Source organism: Vicugna pacos, chromosome 17, assembly GCF_048564905.1.
Source record: "Vicugna pacos chromosome 17, VicPac4, whole genome shotgun sequence".
NCBI lineage: Eukaryota > Metazoa > Chordata > Mammalia > Artiodactyla > Camelidae > Vicugna > Vicugna pacos.
Genome location: NC_133003.1, coordinates 30,045,654 through 30,067,395, shown reverse-complemented (window position 1 = coordinate 30,067,395; position 21,742 = coordinate 30,045,654). Strand labels below are relative to the sequence as shown.

At 40.2% G+C, this 21,742-nt stretch overlaps 1 protein-coding gene, 1 non-coding gene and 1 pseudogene across 9 annotated transcripts in view; 2 read left to right on the top strand and 1 right to left on the bottom strand.

Moving 5' to 3' along the window:
- The window catches only part of FHIT (fragile histidine triad diadenosine triphosphatase), a 1,244,593-nt gene that overhangs the window by 664,088 nt on the left and 558,763 nt on the right, over positions 1-21,742 (top strand). The gene's annotated exons all lie outside the window — the stretch shown is intronic.
- On the bottom strand, positions 12,797-12,868 carry TRNAS-AGA (transfer RNA serine (anticodon AGA)). The gene has a single exon. It is a non-coding gene; the product is annotated as a tRNA-Ser (tRNA).
- Positions 17,467-17,932, top strand: LOC140686635 (ATP synthase F(0) complex subunit C1, mitochondrial pseudogene; annotated as a pseudogene).

The following is a 21,742-nucleotide window of genomic DNA, read 5'->3' as shown; positions in this document are numbered from 1 at the left end:
TAAACATATCAGACTGAAAGTTAACATTGAAAATGATACAGGAAGAAAGAATAATAAATTAAAAAAAGAACAAGATTCTGAAATCTCCAAACCACTTGATCCCAAACCTTTGGATATGTACTTTTATAAGAATTATAAGGGATATAACAGACATTTAAGACCACTACTAGAATTATGGATGGTTTTAATCATCTTCTGTTGCTTCTTTTGTTTTTGTTTACTAAAATGGGCCTGAATTCTATAATTGGAAAAAATCAAATTTATTTAAAAACAAAGGGCCAACTTGTAGATGATATTACCTCCATTTTGTCAATAAGAATACTGAACCTCACTGATAACAGTACCTTTCCTAAAATTCCAGATTATATACAGTGGAAGTGTGATTAGAGCCAAGTTTTCACTAAAATGACGAAAGTTTATAGACTACCGTGAAAAGGCAAATTAAAAGTAAGTAATTTGAGAAGGAAGGAACTTTTAGGAAAAAGAATATTGGAGTTAAATACAAACCACAAATGTGCTAATGGAACGGTCAACCACCACAAAAACTCAGCAGCCCCTCACTCCCATCACCTTCACACCACAATAGAGAATTAACTCATTAGACACAAGGTGGTGTTTGATGACCTTGATCTGTGTGTAACAGAGTGAGGAGATTTCAGGAATGTAAAGACCAGTAATTTTATTTGGAGCTTAAAGTGGTTGGTGAGAGAGGGCGGGAGGAGGAGCACAGAGACCGTGTTGACTCTTCATCCCGTTTTACGTTTGGCAGATGAGAAAAGGCAGTGAATAAAGGAGTTTCACATTATGGCTGGAACAAGATGAAGACAGTTCTAGCTAATGATGATGGAGAGGTGACTGTTCAAGGTGCTTGCTAAACTAAGCACTACCTTGTTGTTAAATCATTGAACCTTCACAGCAACTTTATGAGGTAGATACTATTTTGTCCACACTGTGAATGAGGACACGGTGGAGATAGAGGAAGACGTAGGAACTTGTCAAGATGACTTGGTTAGTAGGTGGTGGATGTGAGATTTGAGGTGTGTCTGCTTGACTCCGGGGCACATGATCTACACCCTGGTGCTGGGCTTTTGAGGGGTAAAAGGGGGCCAGGACAATGCCTTTCTAGTTACAAAAATCATTCAGGTCATTTAGGATACACGATTTGTCTTGGGGCTAGTGGAGACAGAATCAATTTGCTTATAAAACTTTGTAGTTCTGTATACTTTCAGGCCCTTTCTCGTGAATACACAAATCTGAGGATGCACACACGTGGAGTTTGGCAGCTATTTTACAAAATTTAGATCACCATTTGCTATATGGTCAGCAGCTTTTTTCCAGTAGATATATCACAGACGTCTTTCTACATCCATGCAGATTTTCATCAGTGTTTTTTAACTGCTTCTTAATATTCCATTATGTGTAATTGTTGGGAGCTACTTCTTGTTCATTACTTTGCTAGACTAAGCAAGTAGGAATGAAAAAGAAATTAATTTCTGCCTCCAACTCTACCCTCGAGTCCCTCCACTCCCTGAAAAAGGAGGGGAGGTTAATTAGCTGCATTTCAATGAACTAACTTTAGGAAGAGTTCAAAATTATTTCAGTTGAATACCATGTAGGAGAAGCAAGAAACAGACCCTCATAACTGTGCTGTCTTAGTCTGTAGTGTGTGTGTGTATAAACATATTATTATACATAATACATATTATGTAATTTTATAACCTAATACAGTAATATTTTAACATATAATTTAAAACAAACAAAAAGCCTTCTCTAAATCCTTCTTGATTTCTGATTTTTGCAGTCCTGCTTTACTTAAGGTGAGGTAAAGGAGGGTTGGGGTACATTCTGCCACCTAAATGCCATTAAGTCTTTTAGCTGAGATCGCAAAATGTAATGAATAATTTAATGCACACAGATTAGCAGTCTTTTATAATACTAATTGCAACAGGAGGCCCATTTGTTCCCCATAAAATACAAACCTTGCCTGTTTTATTTATGAAACAAATGTACATCTTAGGCACTTGCTGTCCTTTGTAGGAAGACACTGGCATATTGGAAACTGTGAGTTGATCACATGGGAGTTCATAAAATGCTCAGTAGAATTTTGCATCGTTTGGCTGAGACCTTGTGAAAGGAGACAAACATGTAAATGAAGTCAACTTCACAGACCTCTGGGATCCATTACAGCTCAAGATGCTCTTAACACATAATTAGCCAGGGCTGTTAATCACGTTTAACAGGTGTTGAGTAATGAACTGAGACAGGGTATCTGCTGTGACCACTTTCTTCTCTGATTTGGTTAGGGAAGCCAGAGCTGATCGGATCCCCACCCCACACCCACACTCTGAGATGTGACTCAGCATTCTGTTTTCTCCATGCTGTTATCAGTCCTTTGCTCACTAAGAACTGTGACATTCACAATAAAAGCACAGAAGGAATCCTAAAGCTCCTTGGAGTGCTTTTAATGAATGCATGTTCCTTGGCTTTATTCTTTTTTTTTTTTTTGCCTCTTCTTGTTCCAGTCTGTATCAGATTTGTCAGTTAATTGTTGAGAGACAAATCCAAACACTTGTGAGTAGCAGGTAACTCAGTCTCAGCAAATGGACTGCTTCTGCGTCTGGGATCTCAGACGGTCTGACACGCAGTGACCCACCTCAGCCTTTCTCAGTGCCGCATAGTGCTCTAAGTCCCAACTCAGCTCTTTTAATCCAGTCCCCTCGGACAAAATGAAAGTAGTACAGATAAAATTTACCCTTTTACACCCCTCACCCTCTCTTTGGTCCCCCACCCCTAGAAAACAGTATGTGCTGATTCTTCCAAATGTTGAAAAGAATTGTATTTGCATGTCAGTAGAGTTTTCAGCAGAAAACATACAGCGTTGTTAAATTAGAATTTTTTATTTTTGCTTTTGTTTTTAGTGAATGGAATCAAACTGTCCCTGTAGAGTCGCAACTTTCTCAGTTTATTGAGTATCTTTTAGAATTACTTAGTTTTTGTTTACCAGCATGGTAGTCTAGGATGTAGATATACCACAGTTAACTTTTGTAGCCATTTCCCTGTTGATGATCTGATAGTTGTTTTCAGCTTTTCATAGCTTTAATAAATATCTTCATGCATGCCACTGTAAGCTGGCAAACAGTGAGGGGCCACTCAGCCAAATCCAGCCCACTGCCATTTTTGTGTGGCCCACCAGTTACGAATTGTTTGAACATTTTAAAATAGTTGAAAGAACCAAAAGATAAATAATATTTCTTGATGTGAGAAAATTATGTGAAATTCAAGTATCAGTGTCTACAAATAAAATTTTGTTACAAGACAACCATATCCATTCATTTATTTATTATCTGTGGCTGCTTTTGAGCTGCAGCGGCTGACTTGAGTTGTTTCCAGGGACACTGTACAGCTCGCAAAGTCTAAAATATTCACTGTTTGTCCCTTTACAGAAAGAATTTACCGACATCTGTTCTGAGGCCAGTAAGGAGAAATAGAATTTCTGTATGACACTATTAAAAATAATGAACAAACTGCCAAATGCCCCCGTTTAAATGACTGTATGAATTTGCAGTGTATAGGAGAGAGTATTTCTCTATATTTACCCCAATTTTTTTATATTATCAATGCTGACTTTTTTCTGATCTTATGAGGTACGATGGTATTTTGCTGTTGTAATTTCTTTTTACCTTTTTCTAATTCCAGTAAGATTTTCTTATGTTTCTTGGCTCTTTGTGTTTCTTTTTCTCTGTTTTTATAACCGCATCACATGCCTCTTAGAGATAATATGTTAATAAACAAGAAGTAAGAATAACATTTACTGAACATCTCCTGTGTGCAAGGTACTATGCTAAGTGTTTCACAAATGTTTCCTTATATAAGTGCCCCATCAATCCCTGCACTAAAGGTTATTATGACCTCATTGGTGAGGAAAGTGGCTCAGAGAGGTTAAATCACTCACTCACACAGCTGAACCATGATAAAGACAGATTTTTTTTTTTTCGCAGGCCTTTGTCTCTAGTCCCTGCCCTTCCCTGGTAAACACTCTGTCTCTGAGTCCAGTGCAGGATAAATACATCAAGTGAAATATTAGTGGGGAAAAACTTCAAGCTAGGGGCACTGTTCTTGATTCATGCTCTTGGCTGTCCAGCACCTTTGAATATTGTCAGGTATCCAAGGATACTCCAGAGTCTCAAGACAGAGTTGGACCTTGGTTCTCTTTGATTTATAAATCTGTATCACATACTACTTTAGGAGAACCTGTGGTTGCCAGAAAATCACGTAATGATTACTGTAGTTTCACAGAGGTTTGTAGTCACGAGTTCAGTGTAGACAACATTGATCTTTTATTGGAGCCAAAACCTTCCATTTACATCTTGACTCCCTAAGATATTTGCTCCATAACCTTGGACAGTTATTCTGCCTTGCTAGGTCCTGTTTTCCTCATTGCTCATTTAACTATGAATAATAATATTGCTCAAGATTAAAGGAGATATTTTAAAGAAGTTCCCAGTGCCGTACCTGGCACATAATAATCCTTCAGTAAGACTTGCATCTCTGGCAGATGCGTAAGAGATCATTCATCTGGGTTTTGCCTTTTATGGGGAACCTGGCTTGAACTAGGCATTTCTCACAAACTGTAGTCCCTAGTTTACCAATGCCAGAATGTCTGGGGAGGGCTATTAAAATTCAGATTCCTAGGCTTCGTGTCATCTGATTTAATCATCAAACTCTGGGGATGCCCTTGGAAATCTGCACTTTACATAAGTTCTCAGATGATTTGGGGTCAAGCAAAAGTTTGAGAACCACCAAACCATCAAAATTCTAATGGCTTGCTATCTTTTTTTTAAAAAAATGCTAATTAAAAACTGTCCTTCTTTGGAAGCCAGTTAAGTATTTTAAACCATTTGAGGTCAAGGGTATCGTCTTTACATGTAAGTTAGAGTCGCTTGACAATACTTGTAAGATCATATTCTCTTCTATTAGCAGAAATGCCTTCTTTGCCATAATCCTTACAGTGTGGCCCTCTGAACTCTTGTTTTCTTTGCTAAATATGCTCTGATAAGGTCAAGTTCTTTGGATGATAGATGATGTACTAATTTAGAAATGCTGTGTAAAATATTTTGTTTGATTGTGGAGTTGGTTCTTTGTATTCCTTGATTGAATTTCTTACAGGTTCTTACCTTAGAGGATGGTAATAGAGTCCTTCCTTTTGGGAAGGAAAATGGTCTTTATTGTCTTCATTATTAGACTGACTCTAAGTCCTAGACAGGTTTTGAACTTGGCACTGATACTGTCATCAGTCATCTGTAAGGATGTCTACAGATTTCTTGCCTAATCTCCCAGCCTTTGTTCACGCACCATGCTGTAGACCAGTTCTCAAAGTATGTTTCCCAGTGCAGTGGCATCAGTGTCAGGATTACCTGGGGACTTACTAGAAATGCAAACTGTACAACTCCAGAGCTCCTGAATTAGAAATGTGGAGGGGGTGGGGCTTAGCAGTCTGGTAACAAGCCTTCTGGGTGATTCTGATGCATGCTCAAGTTTGAGAACCAGCTAGGTTTTAGAGTTTAGATTTAGGTCTTTCCTGAGCACCTGATCTAAATCTTTCCGTGGCTCACCCACCCGTCTTGTGAGTCTTGATCATTGCACCCTTTCTACCCTCATGATTTGTAGTTCTGTATTTATTTGTTTTACTTGAATACCGTCTGTTTTCTGAACTAGATTGTAAACTTTGTGATTAGGAAAACTATACTTGTTTTATTCACCAGTATATCCCCTAGCCTGTAGCACAGTGCCTAACATGTGGTGGGTATTAAATAAATATTTAAGCAAATGGTTGAGTGATCTATTAATATGAAGTGACTCAGATTACATTTCTTCTCTGCATTTTTTTTTTTGCTTGTTTGCTTTTTGGTTATTGAGTAGACAACCACACAATACCAGTTTCATAACTAATCTGTAAGCAGTTTACATGGATGATTTACAGGCTGCATGCATGCACACGCACACACACACATACACACACTCTCAGACTGCATCCTGCAGTCAACTTGCTCTGCAGCTTTCAAATCCAGTGGCAACGTCTTTACCATTATAGATGTTTTCATTTCAGGGGAGAGACAAGTGTTCAGTTCACTTAACATGCACTTACTGAAGAACTAACATGTAGCACATCAGGGTCGGGCAACCAGCATTGGAGTTTGCATGGTGGTACTTGACTAAGGTCTTGAACTCTGCTCGCCTAGCAGCTCCAGTGTTTTGAGCCACACTGATTGTGATGCTTCATATCAGGAAAGCTCCTCCATACCTCTGCCTTTCTTTTCCTCAGTAATTCTCTCCCTCTCCCCCTTTACCCATCCCCCAACCCTTTCTCTGGTCCTCCCTGTAAAACTTCATACTCGCTCCAACTGTCCTTGAATTTATTTACTTCTTGGTGGCTTTCCCTTCTATTTAATAGATTTCTCCTCTGATTAGTCCTTCAGATCTTCTCTAAAGGGCTGGTGAAAATCAAGTGCTGCCTGTAGGTAGAAGAATTTCCAGTCTCCTAGAAGTGGACTCTCTTTTTTCCTATTAGCATCAGCAGCAGCAGCACAGGTTTAAGCGGTGGGTGTGGATTTGAATCTCAGCCCAGCCCCTTCTTGGGTGAGAAAGCTTGAGTTAGGTTCTTGGCTTCCATGAACCAGAGTTTGCCACCGGTAAAATGGACAAAAAGAACAATTACCTCCTGGCATGGCTGTGAGAACAGTGTGAGATCTGCAGATCACCCAGCTCATCATTGGTGCTCACTGTATGATCCTTACAATTAAAATATACTGGGTACAGTTCCCATGATCTTCAGAGAGACTAAGAAAGCTGCAGAGGGGAGGAGATTTTAACAGGCTACATTAAAGCAAAATTTAAATCATGGCAGACGGATGGGAGATGGAGACTGAATCTCTTAAGGACCTAAATATGAAAGTAGTCTCACCTTTCTGTCCTCCTACACAATTGAGAAAGGACCTGCTAATGGATTATGAGGAATGCAAGCTAATACAGGCTCCTTTCTCCCTTCCTCTTCTTAAATAAATAAATAACAGTAAACTGGCCCCCATTTTATTTTGATAAACATTCCAGGGCTAAAATCCTGAAAGTGATGATAACACAGGCGAAAAGGTTTTCATTCAAAATAATAAAGTTACCTTTGTAAAAATCCTGTTTTTATGTTAAGGGTGGGACATTTAAATTTTTTATATTTTACCCCAAATTATACAATGTGTGAGGTCTGTTGAAAGCATTTTCTCTTTCATAATGACCATCTGACACTTTTTGTGTGAGCTAATCTAAAACATGATTTTTAAGTTTTTACCTTGCCAGTCCCAAAATAAACCAGCATCTTCCCTGTCGTTTGCATTATGTGGGAAATAAACAACCTTCAGCTGGAAAGACTCAAGCCAGAAAGATCAGCCAATACACCGCCAGTAGGTCCAGAATTACAAAATACATGGTATTTAGCAGTGACTGTCTGAACCCTTCAGTGCTTGGCAGTTCCTCAGTGTTTTTGTAAACGGCTCGGTTCCTTGGGAGTCTGTACTCCCAAGTATAGTGGTAGGATTACTGTCCTGGACACATTAAGTGGATTACTTTCTTAGAGGAGAGGACGTTATGGAAAATGATGTGCCGTTGCTCCCCCTGCAGTAGGCGCTGGGCTCTTGGATCATTTCCATTTTGAAATAAGCTTTCCCTCTTACCTTATTTCTTAACGGGAGGCAAAATGTCTTACTAAATAGACTGGAGAAAACCAATTCATCAGATTTAAGAACTAATTTGAAAATGATCTGATTGGTAAAAAAAAAAAAATGTTGACATCAGTCTCTTGTAATCCAGGCTTACTTGGGAACTTAGATCCTTGTCCACCTGTGCAGATAGAAGTGCTCTATGTGTATGTAACATATGTGACTTGAAGTCTTGGATATATGTATGGGGAGTTAATGCTTTCCCCCAGCCATTCTCCTTGACTATTTAAGTTTTCCTGTCTACTTCAGGATCCTAGAACCTTTGGTTAACAGGAAGGTAGATGTATGTGGCAAAGATGAAAACTTGATGTTTTTTGTCTTTCTACTGCATGTAAGAAGAGAGAAGATCTTGGACTGTGATGTGTGTTTGCAGGGAGTCACCAAATAAGCAGAAGGCTTACGAGGAGAGAAACAAGCCTGTATATATATAAACCTCTTAAATAACATTTGAAAAAATGAATTTTAGGGTCGTGAATCTTCTGTCCTACTCAGTAGTTTTCCAGGAAAATTACTTCACTCACTAACTCTTGTGTTTATAAAATAAAATGAAGGAGATACTGTTCATCTTACATATGGAAATTCAATTCTGATTTTTAATACAGTGTTATAAAAAGTGACATGTGTATATCTTAAATACTTATCCATAAGGTGTTACCTGCTTCTGTCCATTATTTTCAAAATTAATAAATTTACCTTTTGCCAATGAAAATATTTTAAATCATTTCTTTCAGTATTGTTGGCCACAGTCAGACCTTGTGAGAATCGTTTGATACTTGTTTGGTTAAAAAAAAAATAATGTGCATCAGTCTTGTAACTAAAATGCCCCCTATAACCTGCTGATTTTTCTCCCTTTGTCCTCTTTTCGACGTTGACTTCCTCTTCCTCAGTACTCTGACTTCCAGAGAGGCTTACAAATCTTCAGAATTACCTGTCACATTGTATCATCTGGGTAAAGACTCATTTATTCTTGTTTGCTTCTCAGTGGTGAACGGTCTCGCCTAGATTGGGCTGAAGTGCTTAAGATCTATTTGCCTCTCTATCTGGACGAAAACGAACAGCTGCATCACAACTTGACATCACTTTTTCTATTTAATTTTGCCTGTGCATTGAGCTAAACAATGACAGATTTTTAGTATTCTGAATTATCCTCTGCTTTGCCTTTATTCCCTTAAATTTGTATTTCTTGTTAGAATTATTAAGCATTAAAATGGCACTTTTGTTGTTAAGGTTGTTTTTGCTCAATTTTCTCACTATTTAAAGTTGAATGTTTTCTATTATTAACGTTGAAAGCTTCTTCAGCCTGCTTTGTGTGTATCACCCTGTAAGATTTTAAACAGATGAGATGCCTGCTTCTTTGCTTTTTAAAACATAGTAAATATTCCTCACAATTAAAGTTACATCCACAAGAAAACCTAAGTAGTCTGTGTTGCATACGAATACTTGGGCTTGCTAAATGAATTTGCATTATTGTGAAAAATGAAGGTTTTGCATTGTTGTGATGATAATCTGTTTCTTTCTTGTTTATTTTAATTGGAAAATAACTTGCTCCCAAGGAAGGATGACTTTAAGTATATTACTGAAAGCAAGAAAATGTTCTGCTTTTCTTCACAGCTTGAGTAAGTTATAACTAGATCACTGAGGTCTTAGTCAGTGGTTCTTAGAGGATTAGGTAGTAAAACTAACTTCCTCTGGAAAAAGAAATAATACAGACATCCCAACAAATGGAGTTTCTCATTATAAGCATCCAGAGTCCGAAGTTACAGATTGACTGTTATTTGTTAAGGCCAATCTTTAAATTCGTACATAGATCATTGCCACCTTCAGTAAACTGAATTATGCAAATACTCAACTTTACAAGAACTTGAAAAGTACAGATTTGTCTTAAATTTGACTCGCTTTAGACCACTTTCTCTAAATGAAGGATTATGATTAATCTGGGAATTAAATTTGCAGTAGCCCTTGGGTCAATCATTTCTTTACCTAGTTTTTCACTAATGGTTCTGAAATTAATGGTCATTGACTTTAATTATAATTGTAACCAAGGCAGACTAAAAGAACTTGGAGCTTATGATTTAATTTTCCAATATCCACTATGATATTCCATCTTTACAGGAACCCAGTGAAGTGGGTATTCTTCTGTTTTGCAAAGGAGGAAATGAAGGCTCAGGGACACACTAAGGAATTGGCAGAAGCCACCCAACTCTTAAGCTACAGTGCTGAGAGGTTTGAGCCCAGAGAGTATTACTCCAGATTTTAGACCCGTGCTCTTAATCTCTGTGCTATATAGCATCTTGTTAGCATCCACTAAAGAATACGCAAGTAACTCTTCAAATACTCTAAGGAAAGCCATTTAGGATCATAAAAAGAAAGTCTAGCCTCAAGAATGGGGATTGGTCTTTCCTTGAGGACAGGTGCCAAGATAGAAGTGCATCAATACCAAAGTTTTGATACTAATACTAATATTTAAAAAAATACTATTTTTTCCAACTTCTGTATTATCTACTCTACCAATAGCTCTAAGGAAATACCAAATTGGTAAGTAGATGACACACACGGCCCAAGTTCCTGACCTTCATTTTCTATTGTCAGTTATTCCTAGTCACAACCCTCAGCGCCCGTTTTCTCTCCCTGACTTGTTTCTCTTCATCTCCCTCATTTCAGTCTTCCCATGACTTTGCTGTGACCTTTTTGCTTTCCTTGTTTTCTTCATTTTTTGTCATCTGTCTTCGAAGATCCTCAGATCTTTTTCTTTTTGTTCATTTCTTTGACTGTGATTTCCAGCCTCATTGGATTTCACATGGAGTGAACTTCTTGGGTATCTGAGTCCTTAAACGTTATGGATGTAGGTAGTTGTTCTAGGAGGTACCTAGTAGGCAAATATGGATTGAGAGTTGGGTGCGGGGTCCTAGGATGGGATTTGTTTTAGAATTAAATATTCAGATCTAAGTCTGGAAGCCCAGTTTAACCCCAATCTTTAGCTCAAGCCTCAATTGAGGAAGTATGCTGATACATGAATCATGTCCAGTGTGTTTAGTGAGCTTGACTTATACGGGCTGTGATGTTGCAAAAGCAGCTTACTTGAAATGAGTTTTTACAGAGTAGATGTGTCTGTGTATGTCCATGTATGTTATATATAAACTTGCCCATGTTTTCAGAAAGGTACTTGATAGGTACTGATCGAAGAAACTTGAAGAAAGTTCTCCTAAGATACCTTCAAAATGAGGCATGTACTGTATGTACAGAGTAGAGTCCTTGTTTAGTATGTAACTGATGCTTGAAAATCGGAATATGGCTTTCACTGTTAGTAGTGTCAACGAGTCCTGGGAATAGTTGTATGAAACTCTTCTTTATGGATCTACAGTTCATCAAAGAGAAAAGAAATGTAGAAGTATTGTTAAATATATGTCTGTGTGTCTTTATGCATATTTACAAATATTTAAATATGCATCTTACCTTTGAATATTGTCTAAACTTGGATATTTTTCCTGATTCAGAAGTTGCATGAGTCCTTCATAATAGGTGTCTGATCTAGATAAATTTTGAGATACTCAAGAAGATCTAATCACTTCCTTACATTTTCAGGTTGCCTGATCTATAGGAAACTTTGTAGTAACACCCTTCTTGGCTTACTCAGCATCTCTTATTGTTAGGCTTCCTCAGTGTTTCCTGTTTCACAGACTTACCAACTGAGGCACAAGGTGGCTAGCAGGTTAAATGAAGGAGAAGCAGAAGTATCATACCCTGACTCCACATCTGTGCACATCAGGAGAGTTTTGTAATGTCCTGATCAATCCAGTGTTTTTACCAGTAACGGTATTGCCTTGGTTTTAAGCAAAAAGAAGTAGATACTAAGATTAAGAAAAAAATGAATTTATTGAAAGTCTCTTGGGTAGTTCACTGTACATTTAGTTGGTGATTGGAGAACGAAACGTGGGAATGGGCAGGATGCGGTAGAACTTAGTTACAGACAGCAAGTGCTGCTTAACAGTTTTATGAGGTTATCACAATTGGAAGCAGATATTTCTAGTTCTTTTGAGACTCTTGGTTACTATCATCAAGGTGCAGATTTCAAGGTGAGAGTATCCAATTGGCATCAATTAGGACATGGGCCCAATCTTGGCAAGGGCACATCTTCTCCAATAGTGGGCAACGGTGGAGATGATGATTTTGGAGTACAGTTATCAAAAAGCCAGGGAATAGTTGAGCTGCTGGAAATAACAAAAATCTAGTGTAAATATCCCATCCTTCTTTAGAATTTGGCTTCCTCACGAAATCTGCCAACGACTTTCCAGTGAAAGCCCATATTGAGATTGATCTTTACATGAAAATGATTAACTTGATCCACAAAACCTACAGTAAAAGCAAACGATAAAGAAAGGAAGCTAATAAAGGAAATTGATTTATTTGAAGTGCCGTGTGTCTCTTTCGCTTTCCTGCATATAGCAGGACAGAATTAGTGGCAGCCTTGGCTCCAGCGGTCTGCCGGGCCAGCAGTAATAGGTTTCAACCATGCCTCGTTTGATTGTATTTTGTCTGAATCAAAGGACAAAACAGCTTTGAGTTTGCGTGTAAGATTGCTTTGTTCTGAAGATCAGGAACTTTTCAGAGGAAAGCATTCTTAATGGAATTAGAGGAATTTAATTTACTGTTTTGCGCATCGTGTCCCTATAAACTTTTTTGTCTTATGTGTGTTCCTGTGTATGTGACCATTTAATAGACAGTCATTCATCAACATTTATCAATTGACTGAATGTGTTTTGAGCACTAGGGGATATGAAATTACAATACCAATTTTTCAGATAGTCAATAGGGTACCTAAAATTCATAGTAAGTGCAGAATAAATGTTGGCTTTTGTTATGGTAATAGTTACTACAAGTATCTGATAATAATAAGCACTTACTATGTGACAGGCTCTACCGCTTAACACTTAGGAAGTTGATGGTTATTGCTTTGTTACCAGTGAGGAAATTGAGGCTTAGGAAGGCAGAGATGGCCATCTTTATTTTTTTATAACTTTTTTTTTTTTAAATGGAGATACTGGGGATTGAACCCAGGACCTCGTGCGTTCTAAGCACGTGCTCTACCACTGAGCTCTATCCCCCACCCTCAAGATGGTTATCTCTACTTGTAGACAGAAAAACTCAGTCTTGCCCAGGGTTTCTCTACCCTGTCGGTATTTTCTGGGGTGGGTGAGGGTTGGGGGACCGTTCTCTGCACTGTGGGACGTTTTGCACCATCCTTGGCCTTTATTTACTGAGTACCAGTAGCACCCTTTCAATTGTGACAGCCAAAAATATCTTTAAAAATTGCTTGGTGTCCCCAGGCAGCAGGAGGATAGGGGAAACAAAAGCACAAAATTGAACCCAGATGGAAACCACTGGTCAAGCTCACTTGATGGGAAAAAAGAAATACACTGCAAGATCTCTGTGACTGCCACCCCCTGAAGCCTGGATGTCCTTTTGTCACGCTCACTCAGAAATCGGGTTTCATGGTGGCTCCTGCTGCCTTCTGTTGCTTTCTGAGTCAGATACCAAGAAGACCTGTGTCATGTAACTGTGCCCTCCCAAATGGGAGCCTGGGAAAGTGAGTTCATTTCTCTGGCTTGGTGAGTTGAGACCCATAATATTGGCAACTGGCTGGGGAGTTGGGACCCATAATATTGGCAACTCCTCAGATATTTAGGCTTTTGTTTGAGCTATGTACAGTCTGGTTTCGGGACTTAACTTGCATTCAACAGATCCAAAGCCTTTTGTTCCCTAAGTGTTCCTGTAAGCCAAGCACGGTGGCAACTACTAAGAATTCAGAAGACAGACATGGTCCTAGCTCTTGTGGAGCCTACCATCTCCTTAGAGACAAAATAACAATGTGATGTAAGTGCAATGACAGAGCAACCAAGAGCTCTCTGTGTAAATCGAGTGGAAGGAGTATCAGCCGGGGCTCAGGGAATGTGACCACAGGACATGACTTTAAACCTTGTCCTAAAGAATGAAGGATTTTTCCCCCCAAGTCAGGAAGGGAGAGGGTCTCAGCGCCTGCCAAAACATATAGTTGGTGGCCTGAAATGATAGATTCTCATTTTTATGGGGTACAGTTTTCAAATGTCTTCTAGTTGTTAGGTTTTGAATAGCCTCTTCAGTCTTACATCTGAGATTTTGAATTCTTTTCACAGTTCTGATGGCTTACCATGTGTTGACAGTCTTTTTGTTCCCTGGGCTGTCTTATTTCATTGCCACAGGGTTTTTGGTGCTGCCAAGGGAGTGCTAAGTTATATAAGGCTCCCTTTTTCAAAGGGAGGGTTAACAACTTAGATTAGAGACATGTAGGTGTTGAAGAAAACTTAGCACCTAGGTGAGCCTCTCTCTCTTTGATATAATCAGAACAAATCTTTATTGGAGGGCACCTTATTTTTCTTGTTTATATATATTTTTATTGAAGTACAGTCAGTTTACAGTGTTGTGCCAGTGTCTTGTGCACAGCACAATGCTTCAGTCATACATGAACATACACATAGCCCCACTTTCATATGTTTTTCATTATAGATTGCTTAAGATATTGAATATAGTTCTCTCTGCTGTATGGTATGAACTTACTGTTTATCTATTTTATATATATTAGTATCTGCAAATCTCGAACTCCCAATTTATCCCTTCCCTCCCCTTTCCCCTCCGGTATCCATAAGTTTGTTTTCTATGTCTGTGAGTCCGTTCCTGGCCCATTACTTTTTAATTGGTGCATTAGGCTATTGGAAGATAATTTTAATTCATGACAATTGATGGTATGTATATTCTTCTTGTGTGGCAGGGCTGCTCCACACACATTTTCAGGTATAACTCTAATCTTAAAGGATTCAACACCACCAAATAGATCTATGGGCATAACCCTTGGTCCTCATTACCTGAGAGTTTTATGTTACAAACGTGCCTCCTTGCTCCTCTTTTCAGCCCTGCATTTGTTTTGCTAGTAAGGAAAGCTTGGGAATGCCTGACCACAGTGGCCTATGCAAAGATGTGTGTTTTCCTTCCAGTGAATGGCACTGGATGGTTCTCAGGAAAGGAGCTAAACAAACGCTGTATAATACAAGATCTGTTGAAGGGAAATCCAAGTGCCACAAACTCCTGAGATAATTTTAACAACCAGCACTCTTGGAGCTGCACGAAGACAAACCTTCTAATCACTTGTTCCTTTGTCTCACTCTTCCACTACAAGCCTGCTTTTTCACACGAGTCATTTCAGTACTTCTTGTTCTGTCTTTGTCTACCTGGGCTTTTCTTTTCAGAGGAAGTAAGTACCACTTGAGGAAGATGGGGCCTGTGGGCTCCCATTATCCTCTGTAGGCTAGGAGGTACGCTTTATATGCTTCAGCAGAGAACCAGTGAGAGCCTTTGTGTGGTACTGTAGCATCTCTGTCACGTAAGGATTGCATTCTGGGCATATGCGTATCACTGCTAGAAGGTGGTCCTTGAAAGTAGACGCTTGATCCAAGTGTCAGTATGAGAGTGGGTAAAGTCTGAGACAGTTGGCCACAGCAGCATTCTTTTCATTCTACAAACATTGATTGAGCATCTAGTATGTGCCACGCTCTGTGTTTATTGATGAAGATGCAGTGGCTGATGTTCTCCATCCTCAAGGAACTAAAAATCTGTTATGTTCCATTTTGAGACTATTTCTAGCTCTCAGTGCAATACCACTTTTAATCCCAGTAAAATACTGTATTTCCTAAACCAGCATCAGGCTTTCTGCTCTGAAACTTAGACGATTTGAAAACACGTGTCTGTGAGAAGTCTAGTGCATATGGTTGCAGTCCTAGGTTTTCAAAAAGTGAGTAGAATAAATCACTTGTAGAAAATAAAGCTTATTTTCCTCTACCTCAGCCCAGAGAGAAACCAAGCAGTTCTGAGAATGTGTCCTCTTTGAGGGACACTACCTGCCAGATCTCATTAGTTTTGCAGAAGATAGTAGCTAACCCTAAAGTTTATGACACTAGCTATCACCACCCCAGAAAGTGAGAGAGTTGAGTGGCAGCCACGGTGGAGTCCAACCCACCAGACTCTTGACTTTGGAATTTCCATCACAGTTGACTTCTGCCACCCACACGCTCCTTGGAAAACTTCCTCCCTGTTTTGCAAGTGACTGCAGGTTATTCTTAGATTTAGACAGGAAAACAAAAACGGTGAGTGACAAGGCCAGATGCACTTTACCTCGGTTATGAATACAGTCTGATCGGGTGTCTGTGGGATTTTCTTTCTTCTTTTTAAACCCTTCTTTAAGTAGAATGCAAGATGATAAAGATCGGAGATGGCAGGGAGGGGGAAACAATAGCCCCTTAATAAGACTCTTAGTAATCAGGCAGGCATTTGTGTCTTGCGTTAGGGTTGTGAAAGTGACAGACTGACCATTCTGAAGGCTGCCATCAGTGCAGATTGGCGTGTTTCTAATTGCACGCGGAATGAAAGGCTTCAGAGAAGAAATGACCCAGAACACTCAACCGTTTAAGTATCTGATTGAGGCGAGGAAGCCTTGTAAAAAGCAAACTGCAAGATTGCGCTTGTCCACATTTTTTTTTTTCAAAACTCATTCAGAATCAACTCTTCTTCTCAAGCTTTTGTCACTTTTTTTTCTGTCCAACTACTTTTGTACCCGAGTTTGGAATGTTCATGTCTGAACTAACAAGTCACAGTGGAAAACAGACGGCACAGTCAGAGGACTGAATGGGAGGGATTTTAGTAAAGGGCCTATTTTCTGAGGTATGGGCAAGCCTAAGGGCACTTCGAGGAATGGGGAAGCACCAGGAATGGGCACTGGCAAGAAACTGGTCCCTTCCCTAACCTTGGAGGGACAAGTGTGTTGCCAGAGGCATCCAAGAGCTGACCCTCTCCAAGGGGGCAAACAGGTTATTGAAGCATGGCAAGAATGGAAGCGAGTAATTACCCCATGTTCTCTCCCTCCTTGGCCAACGAGATCGCTGATGCTTCTCATTTGCTACACTGAAGCAGAAATCAAGGGATACACGAGCCTGGTAGATAACTGGAAAATAACGCTCTGGGACTCAGATTGGGAAGAGCAGAGAATGGATCTGGGAGGCAAATAGCAGCACAACTGCTTTCGTTGATATAAAACCAATATGGAGATCGCATGTATATCAGCAGGTAACTTGCATTTCATCTGCAAGTATAGAACCAAGGAGTTCACTACAGATGCACTGCAGGCAAGGAGAAAACAACCATTGTCATTGTACAGCAGATGTCTTCCCTCGTAGATGAATCCTTCAAATCCTGGCCCATCAGCGCTTGTGGACCTGGTGCCTCCAGGGGCAGATGGACCACAGGAATGAGCGAGCTGGGCCAGGTGCGAGGTGACAGTGAGTGCTGGGTCTGTTATGAACCCTGAGCCATTGCTGTCTCTAAAGACAGCTGTCACTGCACAGCACCTTGTAATTGAACCCTGACATTTGAATTCTCATTTTCTTTTTAACTAAAGGAACAGTGTACCTGAATTTTTCTTTAAGCGTCTCATTTTTAAATGTGGGCAGCTAATTCAATTTTGTGTTTTTACAGACCTCAAGCTTAGGCTAACAAACTCCTCTCATTGGGTCCTGATGGCCCCTAAGTTCTTTGGTCTTTTGAACTCCCCTTTCTCCTGTTCCAAAGGCAGTGGCCGGAGACCAAAGCTGGGAGGTGAGCCAGTCACCTTGAGCCGGGGATGTGCTGTGGTCCGAGCAGTGGCAACAGGGCGGTGGGAGTGCAGACTGAGCAAATACAGAGTACTGGGGCGCTCCTCGTTCCTCCTGCTCTGATCCACTCCTGTACCAGGGTCTAGTCAGGCCTGTGTCTGCTTCCTTCCTGTGTAGGCCCAAGATTCCATCCAAATAACCTTCCTACACAGCAGCTTCCTACTCCAGGTGGCCAGAAGGGAGTTCCAGGCCAGTGCTGTCTCCCAGGACATTAACACAGTAACCAAGTTTACTGATGCTGGGGCTGCCACAGTTGGGATGGCTGGTTCAGGGGCCAGCGTTGGAATAGTGTTTGGCAGCTTGGTCGTTGGTTATGGCAGGAAGCCGTCTCTGAAACAGCAGCTCTTCTTCTGTGCCATTTTGGGCTTGGCCCTGTCTGAGGCCATGGGGCTGTTCTGTTTGATGGTTACCTTCCTCATCCTCTTCGCCATGTGAGGCTCCATGGAGGTCACCTACCCATCCCTGCTGCTTCGACTCCAGGCCATGCTCAGCCCTGGAGTGTGCTAAGCTTTACCATTAAACACATTTGTCTTTAAAAAAAAAAAAAATTACTTCATGTGGGAAGATCCCCTGCCCCTGGTGCACCAAACATGTGTGGGGTCCTGCTGTGCTCTTGCAGCGTCTCTTGCTCTGGATTCCTGCCTCGGTGTGCATACTGCTCCCCTCACACCCCCGCCTCCCAGCCTCTTCTTGCCTTTGCTGACAGGCAGATCTCTTTACCTCTTCCTCCAATCCTGAGGGCTACCCACGCAAGGTGATTGTTTCTAACAGACTTTTTCTGGAGGTATGGCTGTAACAGAGGGTCATTCCCTGACAAAGCAGGACTGTACTTCTAGTGCCAAGTCTGATGCCACAGACTTGGCCACTCTCTTCCCTGGAGCTTCCCTCAAGCTCTTTCCTTCCTTCCCAGGGCTCAGGCCACGGTCAGAGTCCTCCAGACTCTGCTTCCTATTCCAGTGCCTCTTCCAGCTCCTCTCTTCTCCAGGTCCCTAAGGTGTCCTGTCCCCTCCCATCCCCAACTGTATTACAGGCCTTGAGACAACCCCCAGATTCCTTTGCTGTCTATTTGAACTGCTGTCACAGACTTTTTGTTGCAGTGTTTCCTACTTGAAGGCTAAGCACTTAGATAACCAGAAGACCCACTGAAACAAGCAATCCAACTGAACAGAACATTTATTTTTCACCCTGAATGCTGCCACCCTCCTAGGGCAACTAGCTGAGTCTGTTGACTTAACATAGTGCAAAAAAAAAAAAAAAGTGCACCTTTTTCTTCCTCTTCTGGTAACCTAACCGCTTTAGTTCCTTCCTGAATGCAGGAAGCAGGAGAGTATTCTGAATTTAGAAACAGGGTTTACTTCCAAAGAAATGTCAAACTCTGTAAAGTTTGGTAATAGGGAGCAGCAGGGGCAGCTTGCCAAGCTGATACACAAAGATTTTTCTTTAGTAGAAGGCATGGGAAATCTAAAAAAAGAAAAATATTTATGTATCATGACTGATGAGATAGGGATACACAAGCTTTTCTTTTACAAGCCACAGAAATCAAAAAAAAAAAAAAAAAGTACCTGATGAGACAGGGACTGGTTTCAAGGCTAAAAGGTGGTTAGCATCGCCCACATCACCCACACAGCTGTTGTAAATGGTGTCCTACTTTGTGTTTTTTTGTTTATTACAGGCTAGAGGGAAGTAAATTACCACCTCATTGTCAGCCAATAATCATTTTCCAAGAAAAGGTAATTTCTCCTCTGAAAGGCAGTGTTCAAACCGCTCACCTTTTTGATTGCTCCATTGTGCGTGTGACTGTTAGACTGCCTACTGACCACGAAGTAGGTGTTTCTTCTCCCCAGATCCCAGGTGAAACCCTTCCAGAGTGGGGGGGTGAGGCAGAAGATGTGTGATCAGATTGCGGTTTGCATCCTGGCCTTCTGATGGTGGTCACTGTGGGAGATGCTGAACGTCACAGGAAGTTAATACTCTCAGTGTGTCTTATCTCTTTGAACTTAACTTTGTGGGCACTACTCTGTCTTTACAAAATACTGGGAAGATACCACTTCTTCCATCCTGAGGCTTAGTTAAGAATGAGAGAAAATCGCATATTCACTTTACACTAGGGAAAAAAACAGATCTTTCCTCAAAAACCCTTAAAGTTAATAAACTAGATACTATAACAAGATCAAATATTTCTTAAGATGTAATTAAAATGCTTTAAGATATACTTTAACTTTTAGGTGGTTTATTTAGTTCCTAGTTAGCAAATAGTTCCTGCAAGGATTAGAAAGCTGACAGGAAAGTGCATTGTATTTTAAAAGGGACTGCCTGTCTGAACTCAAAAAGATACGTTAGCATTAGCTTTCAAAATACACAGTTAAGCATAGTATTTACTTTTCAGAATATGACAAAATTTTGTTCTTATGAAATAGCCTTTCCCTATTCTAATCCATCGTATTTTAAAAATTATGTGTGTACATACATAGACAAATGCTTTTATTATTTGTATTTTTACAAATAATGACAAGCCTTTTCTTGTCACACATCTAGATTTTATTGTTTTTTCCCTCAAAACATAGATTTTGTTTCCACCTGTGTGGTATGCAAATAATGTTTTTATTTGGCCCCGTTAAATAAAATAGTTGAATTCCAGGTACCTTACTCCTCCCATGTAACTTGAGTTATTGATTGATAAGTAACCTTCATGTTTTCTAACGTGTCAGCTGTGTAATTTACTAAACATCTCTCTAGATTTCAGACAAAAATTACAAATACAAAACTTGTATGTTATAAAATGCTCAGATTGCTCTAAAAGAACAGGTTTATTTCTCATTTGGGGTGGGGGAGTGCTAGCAGTTAAGTGAGTGACCCTGTTCCCCATATGGTTAAATGGACGAAAATCTGCATTTCTTTGTAAAACTTCCAATTAACGTTAATTAACTGTCACACTTGATGTGCAGGAGCTGACTTGCCATTCGTGGATTACACCCTTGGTTTTCACTTGCTCATTTGGTTAGTTTCTTTGCTGCCTGGAATTTTGCTTAGAATGTAGACACTTGCAGTTTCATTGCTTTGTGTTTTCCTTTCCATTCCTTCCCTTAGTAATAACCTCACAGATTCAGAAGTGAGCGGCTGTAGAAGCTTTTACTCAAAAGAAAATTGGGTATCAGTTTCACTTTTCAACCAGTCACATATTCCTGTCCCTCACTGCTGGAAGAGGTAGAGCGCTCACTGACTGTCAATTCTATATAGTGAGGACTTCGAAAGTCTGTACGTGTAGTTCTATGAAAATGTGCCACTTGGAGATTTTGTCGCAGGAGCATAATTGAAGAGCCCAGCTGCTGTTTTGGATCCATCATTGCATCAAACTGAGGCCACACTTCTGTAGCCAACAGACGAACGCAGGTGAGCTAGTGGTACAGACCCACACCTGTGGTAAGCGATGTTCCTTTATTGGAAGGTGGCTCAGGGGCGTCTTCTGGGCCCCCCAAGCGTTTCTTGGAGTTACCTTGGAGCCCAGGAGTCTTCCTACCCACATCTCCTACCTTCTGCCCCTTCTTCAAAGGACTCAGACCTGCTTTGTGTTCTGGAAGCCAGCTCTCCCTGCCGGCTCCTCTTCCTTCCCTCTGCCCCCCAGTACATCTCTTGCATGTCAGTGTCTGCTGGGTAGAGAACCTGAACGAACCCAAATAGCAAACTAAGCTCTGCCACTAAACTAACATTAAAGGTTCATTTCTTTTCTGCAGTTGAAGTTACTCTTTGGACATTTTGAGTGGACAGGGTACTATCTTCACGGTAAATAATTTGTTTATCCATGTGATTCATTTTCTATGTCCTTACATTGTAGTGGTGGCCATAACCCATAGAGAAGTTGTTTCATTGCTGCCCTGGTACATTTTTATATGATTCTACGGGAGAATGAAGGGAGAAAGAGAGAGAAAGAGAGAGAAACAATACTTTCTGCCTTCTCCCCAAATTAAACCCAAGCATGAGAGAATGTTTTCATTTTTCATAGTGATGTTTTAAATGTTCTGGAGAAAAAGTGGAAGTTCTCTTTATTAGTCTACATCCTAGAATTTAATCTTTTTTCTCGTGTAAAAAATATATTGAGGTGAAGTTCATATAAAATTTATCATTTTGAAATGAACAATTCACTTGTGTTTAGTGCATTCACGGTGTTGTGCCAACTTATTTCCATCATTCCAAAGTAAAACCCCTTACCCATCAAGTAGTTCCCCCTTCTTCCTTCCCCTTGTCCTT